Source organism: Coffea arabica, chromosome 6c, assembly GCF_036785885.1.
Source record: "Coffea arabica cultivar ET-39 chromosome 6c, Coffea Arabica ET-39 HiFi, whole genome shotgun sequence".
Lineage (NCBI taxonomy): Eukaryota > Viridiplantae > Streptophyta > Magnoliopsida > Gentianales > Rubiaceae > Coffea > Coffea arabica.
The window spans coordinates 51690126-51716596 of record NC_092320.1 but is presented as its reverse complement, the minus strand read 5'-3'; the positions used below and the strand labels follow the sequence as shown (position 1 = coordinate 51716596).

At 38.0% G+C, this 26471-nt stretch overlaps 3 long non-coding RNA genes across 3 annotated transcripts; all 3 read right to left on the bottom strand.

Annotated features, from left to right (window-relative positions):
- Positions 1–1351: 1351 nt before the first annotated feature.
- On the bottom strand, positions 1352–2408 carry LOC113692547 (uncharacterized). Its single transcript, XR_003448980.2, has 2 exons — positions 2304–2408; positions 1352–1598 (listed from the first exon to the last, which is right to left on the bottom strand). It is a non-coding gene; the product is annotated as an uncharacterized lncRNA (long non-coding RNA).
- Positions 2409–9548: 7140 nt separating this feature from the next.
- LOC140008094 (uncharacterized) lies at positions 9549–10605 on the bottom strand. Its single transcript, XR_011815503.1, has 2 exons — positions 10501–10605; positions 9549–9795 (listed from the first exon to the last, which is right to left on the bottom strand). It is a non-coding gene; the product is annotated as an uncharacterized lncRNA (long non-coding RNA).
- Positions 10606–17745: 7140 nt separating this feature from the next.
- LOC113692551 (uncharacterized) lies at positions 17746–18802 on the bottom strand. The gene is made up of 2 exons (XR_003448981.2): positions 18698–18802; positions 17746–17992 (listed from the first exon to the last, which is right to left on the bottom strand). It is a non-coding gene; the product is annotated as an uncharacterized lncRNA (long non-coding RNA).
- Between the last annotated feature and the right edge of the window lie 7669 nt (positions 18803–26471).

Below are 26471 nucleotides of genomic sequence, written 5' to 3'. Positions count from 1 at the left end.
TTTAGTAATGGTGATTTCAGAGATAGATTCCCAAATAATATCTTCGATTTCTCCAAGCGAGGATTCCAATTACTTATTTCTTCTAGCATGTCCCATTCTTTAACCATCAACCCCGCTATTTGGGCCTTTCTACTTAAAGCATCAGCTACCACATTTGCTTTGCCTGGATGGTAGTTGTTCGACCAACTGCAAGGATCAGTGGTCTTCTCTAAGTTGGATTTAAGGCAAGGGTATTACCAGCTGAAGATTAAGAAGGAAGACATACCCAAGACTGCTTTTAGTACAAGATATGGACATTTTGAGTTCGCAGTCATGCCTTTTGGTTTAACTAATGCACCAGCTGCATTTATGGATTTGATGCAGAGAATTTTTAAGAAATACCTGGACCAATTTGTAGTAGTTTTCATAGATGATATTTTGATATACTCCAAGACTCAGGAGGAACACGTTAAACACTTGGAGATAGTATTACAGATACTAAGAGAGCATAAGTTGTATGCAAAATTCAGCAAGTGCGAGTTTTGGTTAGAAGAGATTTCCTTTTTAGGGCATAAGGTTTCCAAAGATGGAATTGCCGTGGATCCGGCAAAAGTTGAAGCTGTTATGAATTGGAAGCGGCCAGAAACTCCAACTGAAATCAGAAGTTTCTTGGGTTTAGCAGGTTATTATAGGCGATTTATCCAAGATTTTTCGAAGATTGCAGGACCTATGACCGAGTTAACCAAGAAAGGAAATAAGTTTATCTGGACTCCAAAATGCGAGTCAAGTTTTCAGGAGTTAAAGAGGCGTTTAACATCCGCTCCTGTTTTGGTGTTACCTGACGGAGACGAAGGTTATGCCGTGTACTCCGATGCCTCTGGAGAAGGTCTCGGATGTGTTTTAATGCAAAAGGGTAAAGTAATTGCTTATGCTTCCAGGAGATTGAAGCCTCATGAACAGAACTACCCAACTCATGACCTAGAGTTAGTAGCAGTGATTTTCGCCTTAAAGAAATGGAGACACTACTTGTATGGCGTGACTTTTGAGGTTTTTACAGATCATAAGAGCCTCAAGTATTTGTTCTCCCAAAAGGAACTGAACTTGAGACAAAGGCGATGGGTAGAATTTTTGGAAGATTGATACCACCTGTGGCGACCCCACTTCCCCCTGAGGCGAACCAAAGGGTTGGCGGGCCGTCTGCCCAACTCTCGCCAGGACTCACGCACGCACACTAACCCAAATCCTATCGAAGAATAGCCTAACTATTACAATGTCGCTTCCTTTCAAAATAAGTCAACATCTACCACATTTGCTTCAGAGACAACAAGGAACTTAAAATCGCCAATCTATGGCCCTTAGACATCACACGCTCTAGAACCAAGGAATAAGGTCGTTCGTATCTAGATACATCAATCCATAATTCACAAACACAAATATATTATCCAACCTCCGAAATAGGGTTTACACATTTTCCAGCTTCAAGCGGCAATCCAAAAGTAAAAGTACAGAATTCAAGTTAAAACACAATACAAGCCTACACAATAGCCATAATATTCGTTACATCCCATACGAGAAGAAAAGAAACATGAATAAGTCTCAGCGCTTTCAGTCTCCAGAACCTGTTAAGGAAAACAAATACGTGGGGTGAGCTAAAGCTCAGTGGTGCCCCAAAACATGCAATCACATAAATCAAACAGCGGTTAATAATTTAAATCAAATCGAAACAGTCAGGAAAGCGTGTAACAACACAAGGTAGGATACAAGGGCTCTCAGGAGCCATTTTCCACGCTTGATCAGATACCATCGTAGTTGACCCTCCGTCAACTTTCCCTACTTAATTTCCATGTAGATATACTTATTTTAATCCTAACCCGTCACCGTTCATACCTCTGCTTTGGGCCCAAACTTCATCTACCGACGCAGTATACTCGAGATATACCCGTAATAAATTTGTCGAGGGATTCACCCAACGACGTTTTGGTAGTTGGATTCAGATGTCGAGGGATTCACCCAACGACGCAACTACAGATTCAGATGTTATGGTAGTTGGATTCAGATGTCGAGGGATTCACCCAACGACGCAACTACAGATTCAGAGGTTATGGTAGTTGGATTCAGATGTCGAGGGATTCACCCAGCGACGCAACTACATTTAGATTCATTAGAAAATGTTTCACACATGTCACCACTCGAACGGCTAGTGCGATAAAGTACACACTGCTCACTTCGATGGATCAAAATCATTTATTGCATTTTGGCAATTATCACATAGCGAATTGATAAAGCGCTTAACCACATAACATAGAACAAGCAGGGACACTCACCAAGAGTGAAGTTCAGATATTGGATTGAGGATCGAGTTCCGCGTCCTCGTAAAATCCTAGAATATCAGAATTTAAGCCATAAGTCTTCTATTGGAACTTTTGGCTTGCACATGTAGAGTTTTCTAGCATGTTGCTAGTTTACTTTTTCTCAAAATATTTTACTTGGAATCAATCTTGTGAGAACCGTACAATATTTCTTATAATATTCCTGGAATACTTTTCCTCGAAGAAAATACTATTATTATTTCCTTAAAATAAGTCGGCAAGATATTTAATATCAAGGCTAGAAGTATACCTTGAGAAAAAGTTCCTTTGAGTGGCGGTGCTTGCAAAATCTTTGCTAAGGCTTTAGGGTAAGGTCTATTGAAAAATGTTGCTAGAATAAGGTTTTTCTTTTCTTCTTGCCAAGCAGGTTGCTACGTTTAAAACCAAAGTGATCGAGTTTCACCTTTCAAATTTTCCTTAGTTCCGACTAGCCTTAAACGATTTATAAAGAAGGAGGGAATTCGGAACAAAACTAAGGTTTTGAGTCTGGAAGGATCTTTTTCCCAAATTGATAAGGCTAGTCTAACTTAAGGAATAAAAGTCATGTTGCCCAAGTTTCTAAGGCAAAAATAGTAGACACTATGTTTAGCAATACGATGCTAAATCTGTACCGTTCGAGACTTAAAGCAAAATATTTTTCATTTACTTAGTCAAGCGTTTACTTGGAGTCACAAGGTCGGTACAACTTCTCACATTTCCGATTCCAATCCAAAATCACATTTTCCCAATATTGCACCATTAGAATTTAAACGGTAATAACACTAGAGCTCTTCAATTCTTAGCCCTGTGTTCCAACAATTTTATATCTAAGCATAAACAGGAAAATTTACCAAGGCTGCGTCAATACTTAGCACTTGGTAATCAGTACTTATATCAACTCACAGTTTCACAAAATAGTAGCACAGATTTCTAAACAATTTCAGAAATTCAGTTATCCATTCAGGATGGGAATTCATAGAGCCCACCGTCAACAATTTCCAATAAATCAACCGTCAATTCAAAAGTGGGAATTCATAGAGCCCACCATCAACAATTTCGACACATTATGCTCCAATGAAAAATAATGTCGACCATTAGCTTTGCGGACATTGGAATACGAATAGAAACTGTTTCACTAGCCAGGCTTAAGCATACGTTTAGCAAGTACCTTCTTACCCTCTAATCCTTTGAAAATTTCAGGAACACCCTAGGGTCAAACCACAATTCAGTCAAGAGTTTGAACCACTAGTAATATAAGGTCCCAATCCGAATTCAAGTGGAGATTTAAAATGAAACAGGTCATTCATGCCAAACAGTTTACTTTGAAAATTCACCGACAGTAGTACACATGGAGTAAAAATACGAAATTTCTACAGGGCGAAGATCTATGATTCTAGTTTCAAATGCCGCTGACGGCGCCTTAAACGGATTTTCCTACACCAAGGTATAACCGTTTTATCGAGACTGGTCAGGGACTTCCGAAAATCTGGAGTTTCATTTTTCACTTATGAAAAACTCCTTTTTCTTTTCTTTTCACACCAAAAGTTTTTATTCAAACCATCGTACATTTCTTATAGGGCTCCAAAACAACATATTCCAAGCATCATTTTTCAAGAAAAATTTCCAAGAACCAAGCAAATTTTCAACTCAATTCTCGGCTGTCTCAACGAAAATTCCAGCAATTGTATACTAGCGTTTTTGGTTTCAGCTTTACATGTACTAATTGGTTCATTGCTGAACAAATTGTATATCTTAAAATTTGTATCTCTTATGAAATTCTGAGCCACCATAATCCAAGGAAATAAAATAAATTTCCAGAAACAAATTGAATTTTGCCAACGATATTGAAATTCTGGTTCATACCCCTTCGGCTATCACCCAAAATTTCCAGCAACCAATCTACTTTAGTTCGAATTTTCCCTTGGTTTAATCATGGTGTTAGTTCCTCAAATTCAGTATTTAAACACATAGCAAGATAATGAACATTTCCAGTTTAAGAGTTGAATTTAAACCATGGTTACAAACCCCAAAATTTCCAGGTTTAAACCTCACGGCTTCTCTCAAGATTTCCAGAAATAACAATGGTTCTAAAACAGAATTTTCTTTGGTTAAAGCAGAATTTTTTTGGTACTCTATTAGGACATGTAAACACGTAGCTAGCTAGTAGAGGTTTTCAAATCAAATCCAGGTTCAAGCTACTATTATACTCAACTAACACAAATCCAGAAATTTTACCAACTATTCTCGAATGATCATTCATGAACCAATTTTTCGGCTTTCCTTTTATTTTCCAAGTGATCCAGGCTAATTAAATTCATGCATGACTCTAATCATAATAATAATCCGAGATTCGATTAGTTAATCACCCATGCATGCTCAATTCATTTCCGGAAAACACATTAGAGCTGCACTTCCAATCATCTTCTCGGCTAAGACATTTTCCTCTTAAAACAGAAGTTTCTTAAGCTTTACCATTATCATCCGAAAGCACAATCTACATGCATGGTCTTAATCATCCAGTTTTCATTCAGCTAAGTACACTTAGGTGCTCAGATTACTCAAGGAAAACAACATTAGAGCTGCACTATCAGCTCGGCTTCTTGGCAGAAACATCAACATCCAAACAGAAATTTTCTATTGGCTTAATATCATCATCCAACTGCCTAACCACTCATACCTGTTACTAGATGACTTGGACTTCTTGTTTTTGATTAATTAAACATTTAATCCAACTCAGATTGTCACATAAAATCAGAAATAGAACCACAATCCAAGCAAGCTCCTCGGCAGGAACAGATTCTTACGTAAATCAGATTTTCTTTTGCCAAAGACTCATCCGATGGTTTAATATTCATCATACAAAGCTTAATCCTCTAGTCCTGAGATAAGTAATCATATTTCTGAGCTCACATTACCACAAATGGCCGAGATTAAGGATGCATTTTCCAGTTCAGTTTCTTGGCAGAGTCATTTAATCAAAACAAATTTTTCTGAAACTTTGATTTCCTCATCCGACTACACAACCAAAGCATGCAGGCTCATACGTGACTCTATCTACCTCTGATTATCCATTTTTAACCCAGAAAAATTTACCTTACTCACGTCAAGCTCACACACAAGAATCTGAAAATTTTCTGCTCCCTCTCGGTCCCTACGCACGCGACAACTTTGCTGGTTTTGGTTTGGTGTAGCGGCTTCAACTGGTGGTGATTTCAACTGATGGTTGTTAGTCTGAGGGTGATGAAGAAAGTGACGGTTCCCTGGTCTCTTCCCTCAGCTTATGGTCAGAACAGAGGCAAAAAGGAAGATGCAGCTCGCGGTTCTCTTTTGGTCGATACTCACGAGGAGTAGCTCTCCCTCACTTGGATGCTCTCGGCTGCAAGCTTCTCACGGTAGAGATGGAGTGCAGTAGTGTGCGGTATGAGAGTGAAAAGGAAGAGAAAATAGTGCCGGTTTAGGAGAGGTTTGTGGTTGAAATTGATTGAGTGTAGAGTTGGTGATGGTTTGCGATTGGTTGTATGGTGCGGCTTGTATATTGCAGTGGAGAAGTTGCCGATTGGTTAAGTGGGCGGCAATGGAAGGCTGAACAAGGGAATGTTTGGCCGAGCATGGTGAGGTTGTGGTATAGTGGAGGTTTTGTGAAATTGTGGAGGGCATTTTGGTCCTTTCACTTTGCCCCCTAACCTCTTCTCAATCCTCCATTCTATCTTAAATCCAATACTTATCACCAATTGAAATTTGAAGGCCTAATTCTACACTAATATACCGAAACCGTTTTATCGAATATAATCGGTTACGAATTAATATTAAGGTTCCTAACATTTGTACTTTATTAACTTATTAAAATCAAGTTTGACCTTGTTATAAAAATCTAACATTTAACGTTAGTACTAATTGGAATTTATTTTAAGGAAATTAAGGTTATCGATTGGTTGTCCTTTAAATTGTTTGAGTCAAGGAAATTAAGATCCTAATTTTAATATGTTAGTACGAAGAATTAATTCTTAACTCTAAGATATTAATTTAGTATAGTAAAACTAAGAAATTCATAGTCTAGGGAAATTATATCATTCTTCATTTATAACGTGTGTTTAACTACTTATTTGAAAACAAGAAAACATAATATAACTCAAGAATTATTAACTTAGTGTAGCAAAGCTAAGTGCTTTAATAGTTAGCACCGTTATGTTATTTTGCACAAAAAAATTATTTTTATATACTTGTTTACAACAAATGAACTAACGTGGTAGATTAGAACAAGAATTACGAAGGGATTATGCACTAGTATCTAAAAGCGAGTGAAAGTAATACTAGAAAAGATTTAAAGAATACGAAGGCTAAATAAAAGTGAAGTCGAAGTAAGCATTGGTATTTCTGCAAAATTCAAGGTTCTCACATCCTCCCCTCCTTACAAGAATTTTGCCCTCAAAATTCATTCTTTCTAAGGAAATAAATTGGGGTGCTTCCTTCGCATTTCCTCTTCTAATTCCCAGGTTGCTTCCTCAAGTCCATGATTTCTCCATAACATTTTTACCAGAGGAATTTTCTTGTACCTTAGCTCCTTCACTTCTCTTTCCAAAATCTTGACTGGTCCTTCTTCATAGCTTAACGTCTCATCCACCTCAATTCCTTCTAGTTGCAGCACATGGCTTGGGTCAGGGTAATATTTCCTAAGCATGGATACATGAAATACATCGTGAATCCTAGCCATGCTTGCAGGCAATTTCAGCTGGTATGCTACATTCCCAACTTTCCTCAAAATTTCAAAAGGTCCGATATACCTTGGCTTCAGTTTCTTACCTTTCTTAGATACTACTCCGCTCTTCAAGGGTTTAACTCTTAAGAAAACCTTGTCCCCTATTTCAAACTCCAAATCTTTCCTCCTTGTGTCGGCGTAGCTCTTTTGTCTACTTTGGGCAATTTGAAGCCTTTCTCTAATTAGTTTCACCTTCTCCTGGGCTTCTTCTATCCAAGGTATGGCTGTAGGGTCTATAATCTTCTTTTCTCCAACTTCATCCCAATGAATCGGAGATCGACACCTTCTCCCGTACAAAGCTTCATAAGGTGCCATTTGAATCGAAGCCTGATAGCTATTATTATATGCAAATTCTACCAAGGTCACATATTTACTCCATTTACCTCCAAAATCCAATATACACGATCTCAGCAGGTCCTCCAAAGTTTGGATTGTCCTTTCCGATTGCCCGTCGGTTTGGGGATGGTACGCAGTACTAAATTTCAACTTGGTCCCCAAAGACTCTTGAAATTTCTGCCAAAAACGCGAGACAAACCTTGGATCTCGGTCGGACACGATACTCACTGGAATACCATGTAGCCTTAGGATCTCTTCTGTGTACAACTTGACCAATTTCTCCAATGAAAAACTCATGCTCACAGGTAGGAAATGTGCAGACTTAGTGAGTCGATCGACTATTACCCAAATTGCATCAAATCCTTTTTGACTTTTAGGCAGTCCCGTTACAAAATCCATGGTGATGTGTTCCCATTTCCATTCAGGGATTTCTAACGGTTGCAATAAACCAGAGGGCTTCTGATGCTCAGCTTTCACTTGTTGGCAAGTCAAACATTTCTGCACATACTCCGCCACATCCTTTTTCAAACCTTCCCACCAATATAAACTCTTCACATCATGATACATCTTGGTCACTCCTGGATGTATAGTATACTTTGATCGATGTGATTCTTCCAAGATTTCTTTTCTGATCTCTTCATCTGCCGGAATCACAATACGATCTCGGAACCTCAATACACCTTCAGATCCCAATTTAAAATCTAGGATTTCTCCTTTTTGCACTTTTTCCAAATTCTTCTGAATCACAGGGTCCGATTTCTGAGCCTCCTTAATATGTTTTAGTAATGGTGATTTCAGAGATAGATTCCCAAATAATATCTTCGATTTCTCCAAGCGAGGATTCCAATTACTTATTTCTTCTAGCATGTCCCATTCTTTAACCATCAACCCCGCTATTTGGGCCTTTCTACTTAAAGCATCAGCTACCACATTTGCTTTGCCTGGATGGTAGTTGTTCGACCAACTGCAAGGATCAGTGGTCTTCTCTAAGTTGGATTTAAGGCAAGGGTATTACCAGCTGAAGATTAAGAAGGAAGACATACCCAAGACTGCTTTTAGTACAAGATATGGACATTTTGAGTTCGCAGTCATGCCTTTTGGTTTAACTAATGCACCAGCTGCATTTATGGATTTGATGCAGAGAATTTTTAAGAAATACCTGGACCAATTTGTAGTAGTTTTCATAGATGATATTTTGATATACTCCAAGACTCAGGAGGAACACGTTAAACACTTGGAGATAGTATTACAGATACTAAGAGAGCATAAGTTGTATGCAAAATTCAGCAAGTGCGAGTTTTGGTTAGAAGAGATTTCCTTTTTAGGGCATAAGGTTTCCAAAGATGGAATTGCCGTGGATCCGGCAAAAGTTGAAGCTGTTATGAATTGGAAGCGGCCAGAAACTCCAACTGAAATCAGAAGTTTCTTGGGTTTAGCAGGTTATTATAGGCGATTTATCCAAGATTTTTCGAAGATTGCAGGACCTATGACCGAGTTAACCAAGAAAGGAAATAAGTTTATCTGGACTCCAAAATGCGAGTCAAGTTTTCAGGAGTTAAAGAGGCGTTTAACATCCGCTCCTGTTTTGGTGTTACCTGACGGAGACGAAGGTTATGCCGTGTACTCCGATGCCTCTGGAGAAGGTCTCGGATGTGTTTTAATGCAAAAGGGTAAAGTAATTGCTTATGCTTCCAGGAGATTGAAGCCTCATGAACAGAACTACCCAACTCATGACCTAGAGTTAGTAGCAGTGATTTTCGCCTTAAAGAAATGGAGACACTACTTGTATGGCGTGACTTTTGAGGTTTTTACAGATCATAAGAGCCTCAAGTATTTGTTCTCCCAAAAGGAACTGAACTTGAGACAAAGGCGATGGGTAGAATTTTTGGAAGATTGATACCACCTGTGGCGACCCCACTTCCCCCTGAGGCGAACCAAAGGGTTGGCGGGCCGTCTGCCCAACTCTCGCCAGGACTCACGCACGCACACTAACCCAAATCCTATCGAAGAATAGCCTAACTATTACAATGTCGCTTCCTTTCAAAATAAGTCAACATCTACCACATTTGCTTCAGAGACAACAAGGAACTTAAAATCGCCAATCTATGGCCCTTAGACATCACACGCTCTAGAACCAAGGAATAAGGTCGTTCGTATCTAGATACATCAATCCATAATTCACAAACACAAATATATTATCCAACCTCCGAAATAGGGTTTACACATTTTCCAGCTTCAAGCGGCAATCCAAAAGTAAAAGTACAGAATTCAAGTTAAAACACAATACAAGCCTACACAATAGCCATAATATTCGTTACATCCCATACGAGAAGAAAAGAAACATGAATAAGTCTCAGCGCTTTCAGTCTCCAGAACCTGTTAAGGAAAACAAATACGTGGGGTGAGCTAAAGCTCAGTGGTGCCCCAAAACATGCAATCACATAAATCAAACAGCGGTTAATAATTTAAATCAAATCGAAACAGTCAGGAAAGCGTGTAACAACACAAGGTAGGATACAAGGGCTCTCAGGAGCCATTTTCCACGCTTGATCAGATACCATCGTAGTTGACCCTCCGTCAACTTTCCCTACTTAATTTCCATGTAGATATACTTATTTTAATCCTAACCCGTCACCGTTCATACCTCTGCTTTGGGCCCAAACTTCATCTACCGACGCAGTATACTCGAGATATACCCGTAATAAATTTGTCGAGGGATTCACCCAACGACGTTTTGGTAGTTGGATTCAGATGTCGAGGGATTCACCCAACGACGCAACTACAGATTCAGATGTTATGGTAGTTGGATTCAGATGTCGAGGGATTCACCCAACGACGCAACTACAGATTCAGAGGTTATGGTAGTTGGATTCAGATGTCGAGGGATTCACCCAGCGACGCAACTACATTTAGATTCATTAGAAAATGTTTCACACATGTCACCACTCGAACGGCTAGTGCGATAAAGTACACACTGCTCACTTCGATGGATCAAAATCATTTATTGCATTTTGGCAATTATCACATAGCGAATTGATAAAGCGCTTAACCACATAACATAGAACAAGCAGGGACACTCACCAAGAGTGAAGTTCAGATATTGGATTGAGGATCGAGTTCCGCGTCCTCGTAAAATCCTAGAATATCAGAATTTAAGCCATAAGTCTTCTATTGGAACTTTTGGCTTGCACATGTAGAGTTTTCTAGCATGTTGCTAGTTTACTTTTTCTCAAAATATTTTACTTGGAATCAATCTTGTGAGAACCGTACAATATTTCTTATAATATTCCTGGAATACTTTTCCTCGAAGAAAATACTATTATTATTTCCTTAAAATAAGTCGGCAAGATATTTAATATCAAGGCTAGAAGTATACCTTGAGAAAAAGTTCCTTTGAGTGGCGGTGCTTGCAAAATCTTTGCTAAGGCTTTAGGGTAAGGTCTATTGAAAAATGTTGCTAGAATAAGGTTTTTCTTTTCTTCTTGCCAAGCAGGTTGCTACGTTTAAAACCAAAGTGATCGAGTTTCACCTTTCAAATTTTCCTTAGTTCCGACTAGCCTTAAACGATTTATAAAGAAGGAGGGAATTCGGAACAAAACTAAGGTTTTGAGTCTGGAAGGATCTTTTTCCCAAATTGATAAGGCTAGTCTAACTTAAGGAATAAAAGTCATGTTGCCCAAGTTTCTAAGGCAAAAATAGTAGACACTATGTTTAGCAATACGATGCTAAATCTGTACCGTTCGAGACTTAAAGCAAAATATTTTTCATTTACTTAGTCAAGCGTTTACTTGGAGTCACAAGGTCGGTACAACTTCTCACATTTCCGATTCCAATCCAAAATCACATTTTCCCAATATTGCACCATTAGAATTTAAACGGTAATAACACTAGAGCTCTTCAATTCTTAGCCCTGTGTTCCAACAATTTTATATCTAAGCATAAACAGGAAAATTTACCAAGGCTGCGTCAATACTTAGCACTTGGTAATCAGTACTTATATCAACTCACAGTTTCACAAAATAGTAGCACAGATTTCTAAACAATTTCAGAAATTCAGTTATCCATTCAGGATGGGAATTCATAGAGCCCACCGTCAACAATTTCCAATAAATCAACCGTCAATTCAAAAGTGGGAATTCATAGAGCCCACCATCAACAATTTCGACACATTATGCTCCAATGAAAAATAATGTCGACCATTAGCTTTGCGGACATTGGAATACGAATAGAAACTGTTTCACTAGCCAGGCTTAAGCATACGTTTAGCAAGTACCTTCTTACCCTCTAATCCTTTGAAAATTTCAGGAACACCCTAGGGTCAAACCACAATTCAGTCAAGAGTTTGAACCACTAGTAATATAAGGTCCCAATCCGAATTCAAGTGGAGATTTAAAATGAAACAGGTCATTCATGCCAAACAGTTTACTTTGAAAATTCACCGACAGTAGTACACATGGAGTAAAAATACGAAATTTCTACAGGGCGAAGATCTATGATTCTAGTTTCAAATGCCGCTGACGGCGCCTTAAACGGATTTTCCTACACCAAGGTATAACCGTTTTATCGAGACTGGTCAGGGACTTCCGAAAATCTGGAGTTTCATTTTTCACTTATGAAAAACTCCTTTTTCTTTTCTTTTCACACCAAAAGTTTTTATTCAAACCATCGTACATTTCTTATAGGGCTCCAAAACAACATATTCCAAGCATCATTTTTCAAGAAAAATTTCCAAGAACCAAGCAAATTTTCAACTCAATTCTCGGCTGTCTCAACGAAAATTCCAGCAATTGTATACTAGCGTTTTTGGTTTCAGCTTTACATGTACTAATTGGTTCATTGCTGAACAAATTGTATATCTTAAAATTTGTATCTCTTATGAAATTCTGAGCCACCATAATCCAAGGAAATAAAATAAATTTCCAGAAACAAATTGAATTTTGCCAACGATATTGAAATTCTGGTTCATACCCCTTCGGCTATCACCCAAAATTTCCAGCAACCAATCTACTTTAGTTCGAATTTTCCCTTGGTTTAATCATGGTGTTAGTTCCTCAAATTCAGTATTTAAACACATAGCAAGATAATGAACATTTCCAGTTTAAGAGTTGAATTTAAACCATGGTTACAAACCCCAAAATTTCCAGGTTTAAACCTCACGGCTTCTCTCAAGATTTCCAGAAATAACAATGGTTCTAAAACAGAATTTTCTTTGGTTAAAGCAGAATTTTTTTGGTACTCTATTAGGACATGTAAACACGTAGCTAGCTAGTAGAGGTTTTCAAATCAAATCCAGGTTCAAGCTACTATTATACTCAACTAACACAAATCCAGAAATTTTACCAACTATTCTCGAATGATCATTCATGAACCAATTTTTCGGCTTTCCTTTTATTTTCCAAGTGATCCAGGCTAATTAAATTCATGCATGACTCTAATCATAATAATAATCCGAGATTCGATTAGTTAATCACCCATGCATGCTCAATTCATTTCCGGAAAACACATTAGAGCTGCACTTCCAATCATCTTCTCGGCTAAGACATTTTCCTCTTAAAACAGAAGTTTCTTAAGCTTTACCATTATCATCCGAAAGCACAATCTACATGCATGGTCTTAATCATCCAGTTTTCATTCAGCTAAGTACACTTAGGTGCTCAGATTACTCAAGGAAAACAACATTAGAGCTGCACTATCAGCTCGGCTTCTTGGCAGAAACATCAACATCCAAACAGAAATTTTCTATTGGCTTAATATCATCATCCAACTGCCTAACCACTCATACCTGTTACTAGATGACTTGGACTTCTTGTTTTTGATTAATTAAACATTTAATCCAACTCAGATTGTCACATAAAATCAGAAATAGAACCACAATCCAAGCAAGCTCCTCGGCAGGAACAGATTCTTACGTAAATCAGATTTTCTTTTGCCAAAGACTCATCCGATGGTTTAATATTCATCATACAAAGCTTAATCCTCTAGTCCTGAGATAAGTAATCATATTTCTGAGCTCACATTACCACAAATGGCCGAGATTAAGGATGCATTTTCCAGTTCAGTTTCTTGGCAGAGTCATTTAATCAAAACAAATTTTTCTGAAACTTTGATTTCCTCATCCGACTACACAACCAAAGCATGCAGGCTCATACGTGACTCTATCTACCTCTGATTATCCATTTTTAACCCAGAAAAATTTACCTTACTCACGTCAAGCTCACACACAAGAATCTGAAAATTTTCTGCTCCCTCTCGGTCCCTACGCACGCGACAACTTTGCTGGTTTTGGTTTGGTGTAGCGGCTTCAACTGGTGGTGATTTCAACTGATGGTTGTTAGTCTGAGGGTGATGAAGAAAGTGACGGTTCCCTGGTCTCTTCCCTCAGCTTATGGTCAGAACAGAGGCAAAAAGGAAGATGCAGCTCGCGGTTCTCTTTTGGTCGATACTCACGAGGAGTAGCTCTCCCTCACTTGGATGCTCTCGGCTGCAAGCTTCTCACGGTAGAGATGGAGTGCAGTAGTGTGCGGTATGAGAGTGAAAAGGAAGAGAAAATAGTGCCGGTTTAGGAGAGGTTTGTGGTTGAAATTGATTGAGTGTAGAGTTGGTGATGGTTTGCGATTGGTTGTATGGTGCGGCTTGTATATTGCAGTGGAGAAGTTGCCGATTGGTTAAGTGGGCGGCAATGGAAGGCTGAACAAGGGAATGTTTGGCCGAGCATGGTGAGGTTGTGGTATAGTGGAGGTTTTGTGAAATTGTGGAGGGCATTTTGGTCCTTTCACTTTGCCCCCTAACCTCTTCTCAATCCTCCATTCTATCTTAAATCCAATACTTATCACCAATTGAAATTTGAAGGCCTAATTCTACACTAATATACCGAAACCGTTTTATCGAATATAATCGGTTACGAATTAATATTAAGGTTCCTAACATTTGTACTTTATTAACTTATTAAAATCAAGTTTGACCTTGTTATAAAAATCTAACATTTAACGTTAGTACTAATTGGAATTTATTTTAAGGAAATTAAGGTTATCGATTGGTTGTCCTTTAAATTGTTTGAGTCAAGGAAATTAAGATCCTAATTTTAATATGTTAGTACGAAGAATTAATTCTTAACTCTAAGATATTAATTTAGTATAGTAAAACTAAGAAATTCATAGTCTAGGGAAATTATATCATTCTTCATTTATAACGTGTGTTTAACTACTTATTTGAAAACAAGAAAACATAATATAACTCAAGAATTATTAACTTAGTGTAGCAAAGCTAAGTGCTTTAATAGTTAGCACCGTTATGTTATTTTGCACAAAAAAATTATTTTTATATACTTGTTTACAACAAATGAACTAACGTGGTAGATTAGAACAAGAATTACGAAGGGATTATGCACTAGTATCTAAAAGCGAGTGAAAGTAATACTAGAAAAGATTTAAAGAATACGAAGGCTAAATAAAAGTGAAGTCGAAGTAAGCATTGGTATTTCTGCAAAATTCAAGGTTCTCACATCCTCCCCTCCTTACAAGAATTTTGCCCTCAAAATTCATTCTTTCTAAGGAAATAAATTGGGGTGCTTCCTTCGCATTTCCTCTTCTAATTCCCAGGTTGCTTCCTCAAGTCCATGATTTCTCCATAACATTTTTACCAGAGGAATTTTCTTGTACCTTAGCTCCTTCACTTCTCTTTCCAAAATCTTGACTGGTCCTTCTTCATAGCTTAACGTCTCATCCACCTCAATTCCTTCTAGTTGCAGCACATGGCTTGGGTCAGGGTAATATTTCCTAAGCATGGATACATGAAATACATCGTGAATCCTAGCCATGCTTGCAGGCAATTTCAGCTGGTATGCTACATTCCCAACTTTCCTCAAAATTTCAAAAGGTCCGATATACCTTGGCTTCAGTTTCTTACCTTTCTTAGATACTACTCCGCTCTTCAAGGGTTTAACTCTTAAGAAAACCTTGTCCCCTATTTCAAACTCCAAATCTTTCCTCCTTGTGTCGGCGTAGCTCTTTTGTCTACTTTGGGCAATTTGAAGCCTTTCTCTAATTAGTTTCACCTTCTCCTGGGCTTCTTCTATCCAAGGTATGGCTGTAGGGTCTATAATCTTCTTTTCTCCAACTTCATCCCAATGAATCGGAGATCGACACCTTCTCCCGTACAAAGCTTCATAAGGTGCCATTTGAATCGAAGCCTGATAGCTATTATTATATGCAAATTCTACCAAGGTCACATATTTACTCCATTTACCTCCAAAATCCAATATACACGATCTCAGCAGGTCCTCCAAAGTTTGGATTGTCCTTTCCGATTGCCCGTCGGTTTGGGGATGGTACGCAGTACTAAATTTCAACTTGGTCCCCAAAGACTCTTGAAATTTCTGCCAAAAACGCGAGACAAACCTTGGATCTCGGTCGGACACGATACTCACTGGAATACCATGTAGCCTTAGGATCTCTTCTGTGTACAACTTGACCAATTTCTCCAATGAAAAACTCATGCTCACAGGTAGGAAATGTGCAGACTTAGTGAGTCGATCGACTATTACCCAAATTGCATCAAATCCTTTTTGACTTTTAGGCAGTCCCGTTACAAAATCCATGGTGATGTGTTCCCATTTCCATTCAGGGATTTCTAACGGTTGCAATAAACCAGAGGGCTTCTGATGCTCAGCTTTCACTTGTTGGCAAGTCAAACATTTCTGCACATACTCCGCCACATCCTTTTTCAAACCTTCCCACCAATATAAACTCTTCACATCATGATACATCTTGGTCACTCCTGGATGTATAGTATACTTTGATCGATGTGATTCTTCCAAGATTTCTTTTCTGATCTCTTCATCTGCCGGAATCACAATACGATCTCGGAACCTCAATACACCTTCAGATCCCAATTTAAAATCTAGGATTTCTCCTTTTTGCACTTTTTCCAAATTCTTCTGAATCACAGGGTCCGATTTCTGAGCCTCCTTAATATGTTTTAGTAATGGTGATTTCAGAGATAGATTCCCAAATAATATCTTCGATTTCTCCAAGCGAGGATTCCAATTACTTATTTCTTCTAGCATGTCCCATTCTTTAACCATCAACCCCGCTATTTGGGCCTTTCTACTTAAAGCATCAGCTACCACATTTGCTTTGCCTGGATGGTAGTTGTTCGACCAACTGCAAGGATCAGTGGTCTTCTCTAAGTTGGATTTAAGGCAAGGGTATTACCAGCTGAAGATTAAGAAGGAAGACATACCCAAGACTGCTTTTAGTACAAGATATGGACATTTTGAGTTCGCAGTCATGCCTTTTGGTTTAACTAATGCACCAGCTGCATTTATGGATTTGATGCAGAGAATTTTTAAGAAATACCTGGACCAATTTGTAGTAGTTTTCATAGATGATATTTTGATATACTCCAAGACTCAGGAGGAACACGTTAAACACTTGGAGATAGTATTACAGATACTAAGAGAGCATAAGTTGTATGCAAAATTCAGCAAGTGCGAGTTTTGGTTAGAAGAGATTTCCTTTTTAGGGCATAAGGTTTCCAAAGATGGAATTGCCGTGGATCCGGCAAAAGTTGAAGCTGTTATGAATTGGAAGCGGCCAGAAACTCCAACTGAAATCAGAAGTTTCTTGGGTTTAGCAGGTTATTATAGGCGATTTATCCAAGATTTTTCGAAGATTGCAGGACCTATGACCGAGTTAACCAAGAAAGGAAATAAGTTTATCTGGACTCCAAAATGCGAGTCAAGTTTTCAGGAGTTAAAGAGGCGTTTAACATCCGCTCCTGTTTTGGTGTTACCTGACGGAGACGAAGGTTATGCCGTGTACTCCGATGCCTCTGGAGAAGGTCTCGGATGTGTTTTAATGCAAAAGGGTAAAGTAATTGCTTATGCTTCCAGGAGATTGAAGCCTCATGAACAGAACTACCCAACTCATGACCTAGAGTTAGTAGCAGTGATTTTCGCCTTAAAGAAATGGAGACACTACTTGTATGGCGTGACTTTTGAGGTTTTTACAGATCATAAGAGCCTCAAGTATTTGTTCTCCCAAAAGGAACTGAACTTGAGACAAAGGCGATGGGTAGAATTTTTGGAAGATTGATACCACCTGTGGCGACCCCACTTCCCCCTGAGGCGAACCAAAGGGTTGGCGGGCCGTCTGCCCAACTCTCGCCAGGACTCACGCACGCACACTAACCCAAATCCTATCGAAGAATAGCCTAACTATTACAATGTCGCTTCCTTTCAAAATAAGTCAACATCTACCACATTTGCTTCAGAGACAACAAGGAACTTAAAATCGCCAATCTATGGCCCTTAGACATCACACGCTCTAGAACCAAGGAATAAGGTCGTTCGTATCTAGATACATCAATCCATAATTCACAAACACAAATATATTATCCAACCTCCGAAATAGGGTTTACACATTTTCCAGCTTCAAGCGGCAATCCAAAAGTAAAAGTACAGAATTCAAGTTAAAACACAATACAAGCCTACACAATAGCCATAATATTCGTTACATCCCATACGAGAAGAAAAGAAACATGAATAAGTCTCAGCGCTTTCAGTCTCCAGAACCTGTTAAGGAAAACAAATACGTGGGGTGAGCTAAAGCTCAGTGGTGCCCCAAAACATGCAATCACATAAATCAAACAGCGGTTAATAATTTAAATCAAATCGAAACAGTCAGGAAAGCGTGTAACAACACAAGGTAGGATACAAGGGCTCTCAGGAGCCATTTTCCACGCTTGATCAGATACCATCGTAGTTGACCCTCCGTCAACTTTCCCTACTTAATTTCCATGTAGATATACTTATTTTAATCCTAACCCGTCACCGTTCATACCTCTGCTTTGGGCCCAAACTTCATCTACCGACGCAGTATACTCGAGATATACCCGTAATAAATTTGTCGAGGGATTCACCCAACGACGTTTTGGTAGTTGGATTCAGATGTCGAGGGATTCACCCAACGACGCAACTACAGATTCAGATGTTATGGTAGTTGGATTCAGATGTCGAGGGATTCACCCAACGACGCAACTACAGATTCAGAGGTTATGGTAGTTGGATTCAGATGTCGAGGGATTCACCCAGCGACGCAACTACATTTAGATTCATTAGAAAATGTTTCACACATGTCACCACTCGAACGGCTAGTGCGATAAAGTACACACTGCTCACTTCGATGGATCAAAATCATTTATTGCATTTTGGCAATTATCACATAGCGAATTGATAAAGCGCTTAACCACATAACATAGAACAAGCAGGGACACTCACCAAGAGTGAAGTTCAGATATTGGATTGAGGATCGAGTTCCGCGTCCTCGTAAAATCCTAGAATATCAGAATTTAAGCCATAAGTCTTCTATTGGAACTTTTGGCTTGCACATGTAGAGTTTTCTAGCATGTTGCTAGTTTACTTTTTCTCAAAATATTTTACTTGGAATCAATCTTGTGAGAACCGTACAATATTTCTTATAATATTCCTGGAATACTTTTCCTCGAAGAAAATACTATTATTATTTCCTTAAAATAAGTCGGCAAGATATTTAATATCAAGGCTAGAAGTATACCTTGAGAAAAAGTTCCTTTGAGTGGCGGTGCTTGCAAAATCTTTGCTAAGGCTTTAGGGTAAGGTCTATTGAAAAATGTTGCTAGAATAAGGTTTTTCTTTTCTTCTTGCCAAGCAGGTTGCTACGTTTAAAACCAAAGTGATCGAGTTTCACCTTTCAAATTTTCCTTAGTTCCGACTAGCCTTAAACGATTTATAAAGAAGGAGGGAATTCGGAACAAAACTAAGGTTTTGAGTCTGGAAGGATCTTTTTCCCAAATTGATAAGGCTAGTCTAACTTAAGGAATAAAAGTCATGTTGCCCAAGTTTCTAAGGCAAAAATAGTAGACACTATGTTTAGCAATACGATGCTAAATCTGTACCGTTCGAGACTTAAAGCAAAATATTTTTCATTTACTTAGTCAAGCGTTTACTTGGAGTCACAAGGTCGGTACAACTTCTCACATTTCCGATTCCAATCCAAAATCACATTTTCCCAATATTGCACCATTAGAATTTAAACGGTAATAACACTAGAGCTCTTCAATTCTTAGCCCTGTGTTCCAACAATTTTATATCTAAGCATAAACAGGAAAATTTACCAAGGCTGCGTCAATACTTAGCACTTGGTAATCAGTACTTATATCAACTCACAGTTTCACAAAATAGTAGCACAGATTTCTAAACAATTTCAGAAATTCAGTTATCCATTCAGGATGGGAATTCATAGAGCCCACCGTCAACAATTTCCAATAAATCAACCGTCAATTCAAAAGTGGGAATTCATAGAGCCCACCATCAACAATTTCGACACATTATGCTCCAATGAAAAATAATGTCGACCATTAGCTTTGCGGACATTGGAATACGAATAGAAACTGTTTCACTAGCCAGGCTTAAGCATACGTTTAGCAAGTACCTTCTTACCCTCTAATCCTTTGAAAATTTCAGGAACACCCTAGGGTCAAACCACAATTCAGTCAAGAGTTTGAACCACTAGTAATATAAGGTCCCAATCCGAATTCAAGTGGAGATTTAAAATGAAACAGGTCATTCATGCCAAACAGTTTACTTTGAAAATTCACCGACAGTAGTACACATGGAGTAAAAATACGAAATTTCTACAGGACGAAGATCTATGATTCTAGTTTCAAATGCCGCTGACGGCGCCTTAAACGGATTTTCCTACACCAAGGTATAACCGTTTTATCGAGACTGGTCAGGGACTTCCGAAAATCTGGAGTTTCATTTTTCACTTATGAAAAACTCCTTTTTCTTTTCTTTTCACACCAAAAGTTTTTATTCAAACCATCGTACATTTCTTATAGGGCTCCAAAACAACATATTCCAAGCATCATTTTTCAAGAAAAATTTCCAAGAACCAAGCAAATTTTCAACTCAATTCTCGGCTGTCTCAACGAAAATTCCAGCAATTGTATACTAGCGTTTTTGGTTTCAGCTTTACATGTACTAATTGGTTCATTGCTGAACAAATTGTATATCTTAAAATTTGTATCTCTTATGAAATTCTGAGCCACCATAATCCAAGGAAATAAAATAAATTTCCAGAAAGAAATTGAATTTTTCCAACGATATTGAAATTCTGGTTCATACCCCTTCGGCTATCACCCAAAATTTCCAGCAACCAATCTACTTTAGTTCGAATTTTCCCTTGGTTTAATCATGGTGTTAGTTCCTCAAATTCAGTATTTAAACACATAGCAAGATAATGAACATTTCCAGTTTAAGAGTTGAATTTAAACCATGGTTACAAACCCCAAAATTTCCAGGTTTAAACCTCACGGCTTCTCTCAAGATTTCCAGAAATAACAATGGTTCTAAAACAGAATTTTCTTTGGTTAAAGCAGAATTTTTTTGGTACTCTATTAGGACATGTAAACACGTAGCTAGCTAGTAGAGGTTTTCAAATCAAATCCAGGTTCAAGCTACTATTATACTCAACTAACACAAATCCAGAAATTTTACCAACTATTCTCGAATGATCATTCATGAACCAATTTTTCGGCTTTCCTTTTATTTTCCAAGTGATCCAGGCTAATTAAATTCATGCATGACTCTAATCATAATAATCATCCGAGATTCGATTAGTTAATCACCCATGCATGCTCAATTCATTTCCGGAAAACACATTAGAGCTGCACTTCCAATCATCTTCTCGGCTAAGACATTTTCCTCTTAAAACAGAAGTTTCTTAAGCTTTACCATTATCATCCGAAAGCACAATCTACATGCATGGTCTTAATCATCCAGTTTTCATTCAGCTAAGTACACTTAGGTGCTCAGATTACTCAAGGAAAACAACATTAGAGCTGCACTATCAGCTCGGCTTCTTGGCAGAAACATCAACATCCAAACAGAAATTTTCTATTGGCTTAATATCATCATCCGACTGCCTAACCACTCATACCTGTTACTAGATGACTTGGACTTCTTGTTTTTGATTAATTAAACATTTAATCCAACTCAGATTGTCACATAAAATCAGAAATAGAACCACAATCCAAGCAAGCTCCTCGGCAGGAACAGATTCTTACGTAAATCAGATTTTCTTTTGCCAAAGACTCATCCGATGGTTTAATATTCATCATACAAAGCTTAATCCTCTAGTCCTGAGATAAGTAATCATATTTCTGAGCTCACATTACCACAAATGGCCGAGATTAAGGATGCATTTTCCAGTTCAGTTTCTTGGCAGAGTCATTTAATCAAAACAAATTTTTCTGAAACTTTGATTTCCTCATCCGACTACACAACCAAAGCATGCAGGCTCATACGTGACTCTATCTACCTCTGATTATCCATTTTTAACCCAGAAAAATTTACCTTACTCACGTCAAGCTCACACACAAGAATCTGAAAATTTTCTGCTCCCTCTCGGTCCCTACGCACGCGACAACTTTGCTGGTTTTGGTTTGGTGTAGCGGCTTCAACTGGTGGTGATTTCAACTGATGGTTGTTAGTCTGAGGGTGATGAAGAAAGTGACGGTTCCCTGGTCTCTTCCCTCAGCTTATGGTCAGAACAGAGGCAAAAAGGAAGATGCAGCTCGCGGTTCTCTTTTGGTCGATACTCACGAGGAGTAGCTCTCCCTCACTTGGATGCTCTCGGCTGCAAGCTTCTCACGGTAGAGATGGAGTGCAGTAGTGTGCGGTATGAGAGTGAAAAGGAAGAGAAAATAGTGCCGGTTTAGGAGAGGTTTGTGGTTGAAATTGATTGAGTGTAGAGTTGGTGATGGTTTGCGATTGGTTGTATGGTGCGGCTTGTATATTGCAGTGGAGAAGTTGCCGATTGGTTAAGTGGGCGGCAATGGAAGGCTGAACAAGGGAATGTTTGGCCGAGCATGGTGAGGTTGTGGTATAGTGGAGGTTTTGTGAAATTGTGGAGGGCATTTTGGTCCTTTCACTTTGCCCCCTAACCTCTTCTCAATCCTCCATTCTATCTTAAATCCAATACTTATCACCAATTGAAATTTGAAGGCCTAATTCTACACTAATATACCGAAACCGTTTTATCGAATATAATCGGTTACGAATTAATATTAAGGTTCCTAACATTTGTACTTTATTAACTTATTAAAATCAAGTTTGACCTTGTTATAAAAATCTAACATTTAACGTTAGTACTAATTGGAATTTATTTTAAGGAAATTAAGGTTATCGATTGGTTGTCCTTTAAATTGTTTGAGTCAAGGAAATTAAGATCCTAATTTTAATATGTTAGTACGAAGAATTAATTCTTAACTCTAAGATATTAATTTAGTATAGTAAAACTAAGAAATTCATAGTCTAGGGAAATTATATCATTCTTCATTTATAACGTGTGTTTAACTACTTATTTGAAAACAAGAAAACATAATATAACTCAAGAATTATTAACTTAGTGTAGCAAAGCTAAGTGCTTTAATAGTTAGCACCGTTATGTTATTTTGCACACAAAAATTATTTTTATATACTTGTTTACAACAAATGAACTAACGTGGTAGATTAGAACAAGAATTACGAAGGGATTATGCACTAGTATCTAAAAGCGAGTGAAAGTAATACTAGAAAAGATTTAAAGAATACGAAGGCTAAATAAAAGTGAAGTCGAAGTAAGCATTGGTATTTCTGCAAAATTCAAGGTTCTCACAATTATTGTAAGCAAATTTCACCAATGTTAAGTACTTACTCCAACTCTCTCCAAAATCCAAAATACATATTCTTAACATGTTCTCAAGAGTCTGAATTGTCCTCTCTGACTATCCATCTGTCTGTGGGTGGTAGGTAGTGCTAAAATTCAATTTGGTTCCTAACATTTCTTGCATCTTCTACTAAAATCGAGAAACAAACCGAGGGTCTCGATCGGACATAATGCTTACTGGTATCCCATGTAACCTTATAATTTCATCCAAATATAACTTAGCTAATTTCTCTAGGGGGTACTTCATACTAATCAGCAGAAAATGAGCAGATTTGGTCAGTCTATCCACTACTACCCAAATAGCGTCGTGATCTCTTTGTGTCCTTAGTAATCCAGATATAAAGTCCATGGTGATATTTTTTCATTTCCACTCGGGTATCTTTAAAGATTGCAATAGGCCGGATGGTTTCTGATGTTCAGCTTTAACTTGCTGGCAGATCAAACATATCTAGACAAATCGAGCAATTTCCTTCTTCATATTCTCCCACCAATACAAGCTCTTCAAGTTTTGGTATATTTTATTCCCTCCAAGATGTACCGTATACTTAGAACGATGAGTTTCCTCCAAGAGTTCCTTTTTTAGCCCTTCACCCTTTGGTACTACTATGCAATTCCAAAATCTTAGTACACCATTTACTCCCAAATTAAGATCTGACTTTTCCCCATTTTTAACTTTTTTCAACCACTTTTGCACTTTTGAATCCTTCTCTCGTGCCTCGTTGATACGATCAAGCAAAACGGATTTCACGACAATGTTTCCAAGGATTACCTTTCTTGGTTCAAGACGAGGGTTCCAAATACTAACCTCTTCCAACAAGTGCAATTCCTTAATCATCAACCCTGCTACTTGCACGTTACGACTTAAAGCATTCGCTACTACATTAGCTTTCCCCGGGTGATAATTAATCATACAATCATAATCCTCTAAAAACTCCATCCATCTACGCTGTTTCAAGTTCAACTTTTTTTGGGAAAACAAGTACTTAAGGCTCTTGTGGTCTGTAAAAACTTCAAACGTCACTCCATATAGGTAATGCCTCAACTTCTTCAATGCAAACACTACAGCCTCTAACTCCAAATCGTGAGTTGGATCATTTATCTAGTGAGGTTTTAACTTCCTAGAGGCATACACAATCACCCTTTCATTCTGCATTAATACACGCCCCAAGCCTTCTTTTGAAGCATTTGTTTAGACCACAAAACTATCCTTTCCATTAGGTAAGTCTAAAACATGTGCCCTTGTCAAACGTTTCTTTAACTCCTGAAAACTTTCTTCACACTTAGAACTCCATATAAACTTCCTACTTTTTTAGTCAACTCAGTTATGGGTCTCGCAATCTTAAAAAAATCTTTGATAAATCTCCGGTAATACCCAACTAGCTCTAATAAATTTCGAATTTCAGTAGGGTTTTTCAGTTGCTTCCACTTAGAAATTGCTTCAACTTTGGTCGGATTCACCTTAATCCCTTCTTCGGAGATTATATGATCTAAGAAAGCCACTTCTTTCAACCAAATTTCACATTTACTAAACTTAGCATACAATTGATATTCTCTCAAGGTTTTCAAGACAATTCTCAAATGTTTCTTATGATCCTCCAGAGTTTTAGAATATACCAGTATATCATCAATGAACACCACTACAAACTGATCCAATAAGGCTTAAAGATTCGGTGCATTAAATCCATAAAAGCTACAGAAACATTAGTCAACCCGAATGGCATCACTGTAAACTCAAAGTGCCCGTACCTCAAATTAAAAGTAGTCTTAGGTATATCTTTTTCCAAAATTCTTAACTGATAATAACCCTGCCTGAGATCCAACTTGGAGAATACTACCACCCCATGCAATTAGTCAAACAATTCATCAATGTGGGGTAAAGGGTACTTATTCTTAATGATAACGTCATTCAGGCCTTAGTAGTCTATGCACAATCTTAAAGTCCCATCTTTTCTTTTAATGAACAACACCGGAGCTCCCCACGGAGAATCACTTTCTTTTATAAAGTCTCACTCTAGCAAATCTTGTAATTGTAACTTCAGTTCCCTCAATTCAGCTGGAGCCATTCTATAGGATGTCTTAGAGATAGATGCTACTCCTGGAATCACATCAATTTTAAATGTTATCTCTCTTTTCGATGGCAAAGATTCTAGTTCCTTGAAAAAAACTCCTTAACTATTGGCATATCTTCTAACTTCACTTTATCACTAAGAGTATTTATAAGAAAAGTCAAATAACCTTGAACTCCCTTATTCGAAATTTTTCTAACTCGAATTTCTGAAATAATGGCGGATAAGGCTAGTCTACTCCTTACATCCAATTTTCGGGTTGCCTCTTCCGGAGTACACAACTATACCGTTTTCATCTTACAATTCAACTGAGTATGGTAGCGAGCTAACCAATCCATATCTAAGATGACATCGTACCCCTTAATAGCTAAGATCATCAAATCGGTCAATAGTTTTCGCTCTCCAACCCATATCTCGCAGTTTCTATACACCAAGCTAGAAATTAAACTTTGATCCCCAGTAGGCGTTCTAACTTGACAACCCCACCTCCCCTTAAGGCGTACCAAAGGGTTCGGCGGACCGCCTGCCCAACTCTCGCCAGGACTCTCTCACTTGGTTCAAGGAAAATAACGTACATCCATAGAAAATAAATAACACATCCACTTCAACTTAATATATACATTGATGCTCAAATCTAGGTACAAAGCTTCTACATACCAAAGTACTTCAAAGTGTTTACAATTCGAGTACAATCAACCCTAGTCGGGTACTAGCATGAGTACAAATTCAAAATTCAAAACAACTAGACTATGCTAGTCTGTACACGTCTCATGCCTCACTCGTACCCCCTGTAAGGAAAACAAATAGCATGGAATGAGTTAAAAGCCCAATAAGGTTCCAAATAATAAATTGACCATTTTTTTAAAAGTACGAATATCAACGTAACAAATTAATGAGCATCAAAAGTTCAGAAAAGTGAACAATAATACTTCAAGTAGCAAATCTCAAAGTGAGCGAGTATAAAAGTTTTCAGAAGAAACAATAATCCAATAAACAATAATCATTCCAAAGTATAAGGATACGTATGGTTCTCAGGAGCCAAATCTCCATTGCATCGCCAGAACTTGATCAAGTAATAGTTGACACCAATCTAGTAGAGCACCACTTACACTACTTTCCGTCCACTATTCACACTCCCTACTGGGCCCAAAATTCTCAATAAATACTGGTGGTAATACTCAAGTATACCGATTAGTCGAGGAGATAACACTCCACTCGACATGACTAACTACCTATG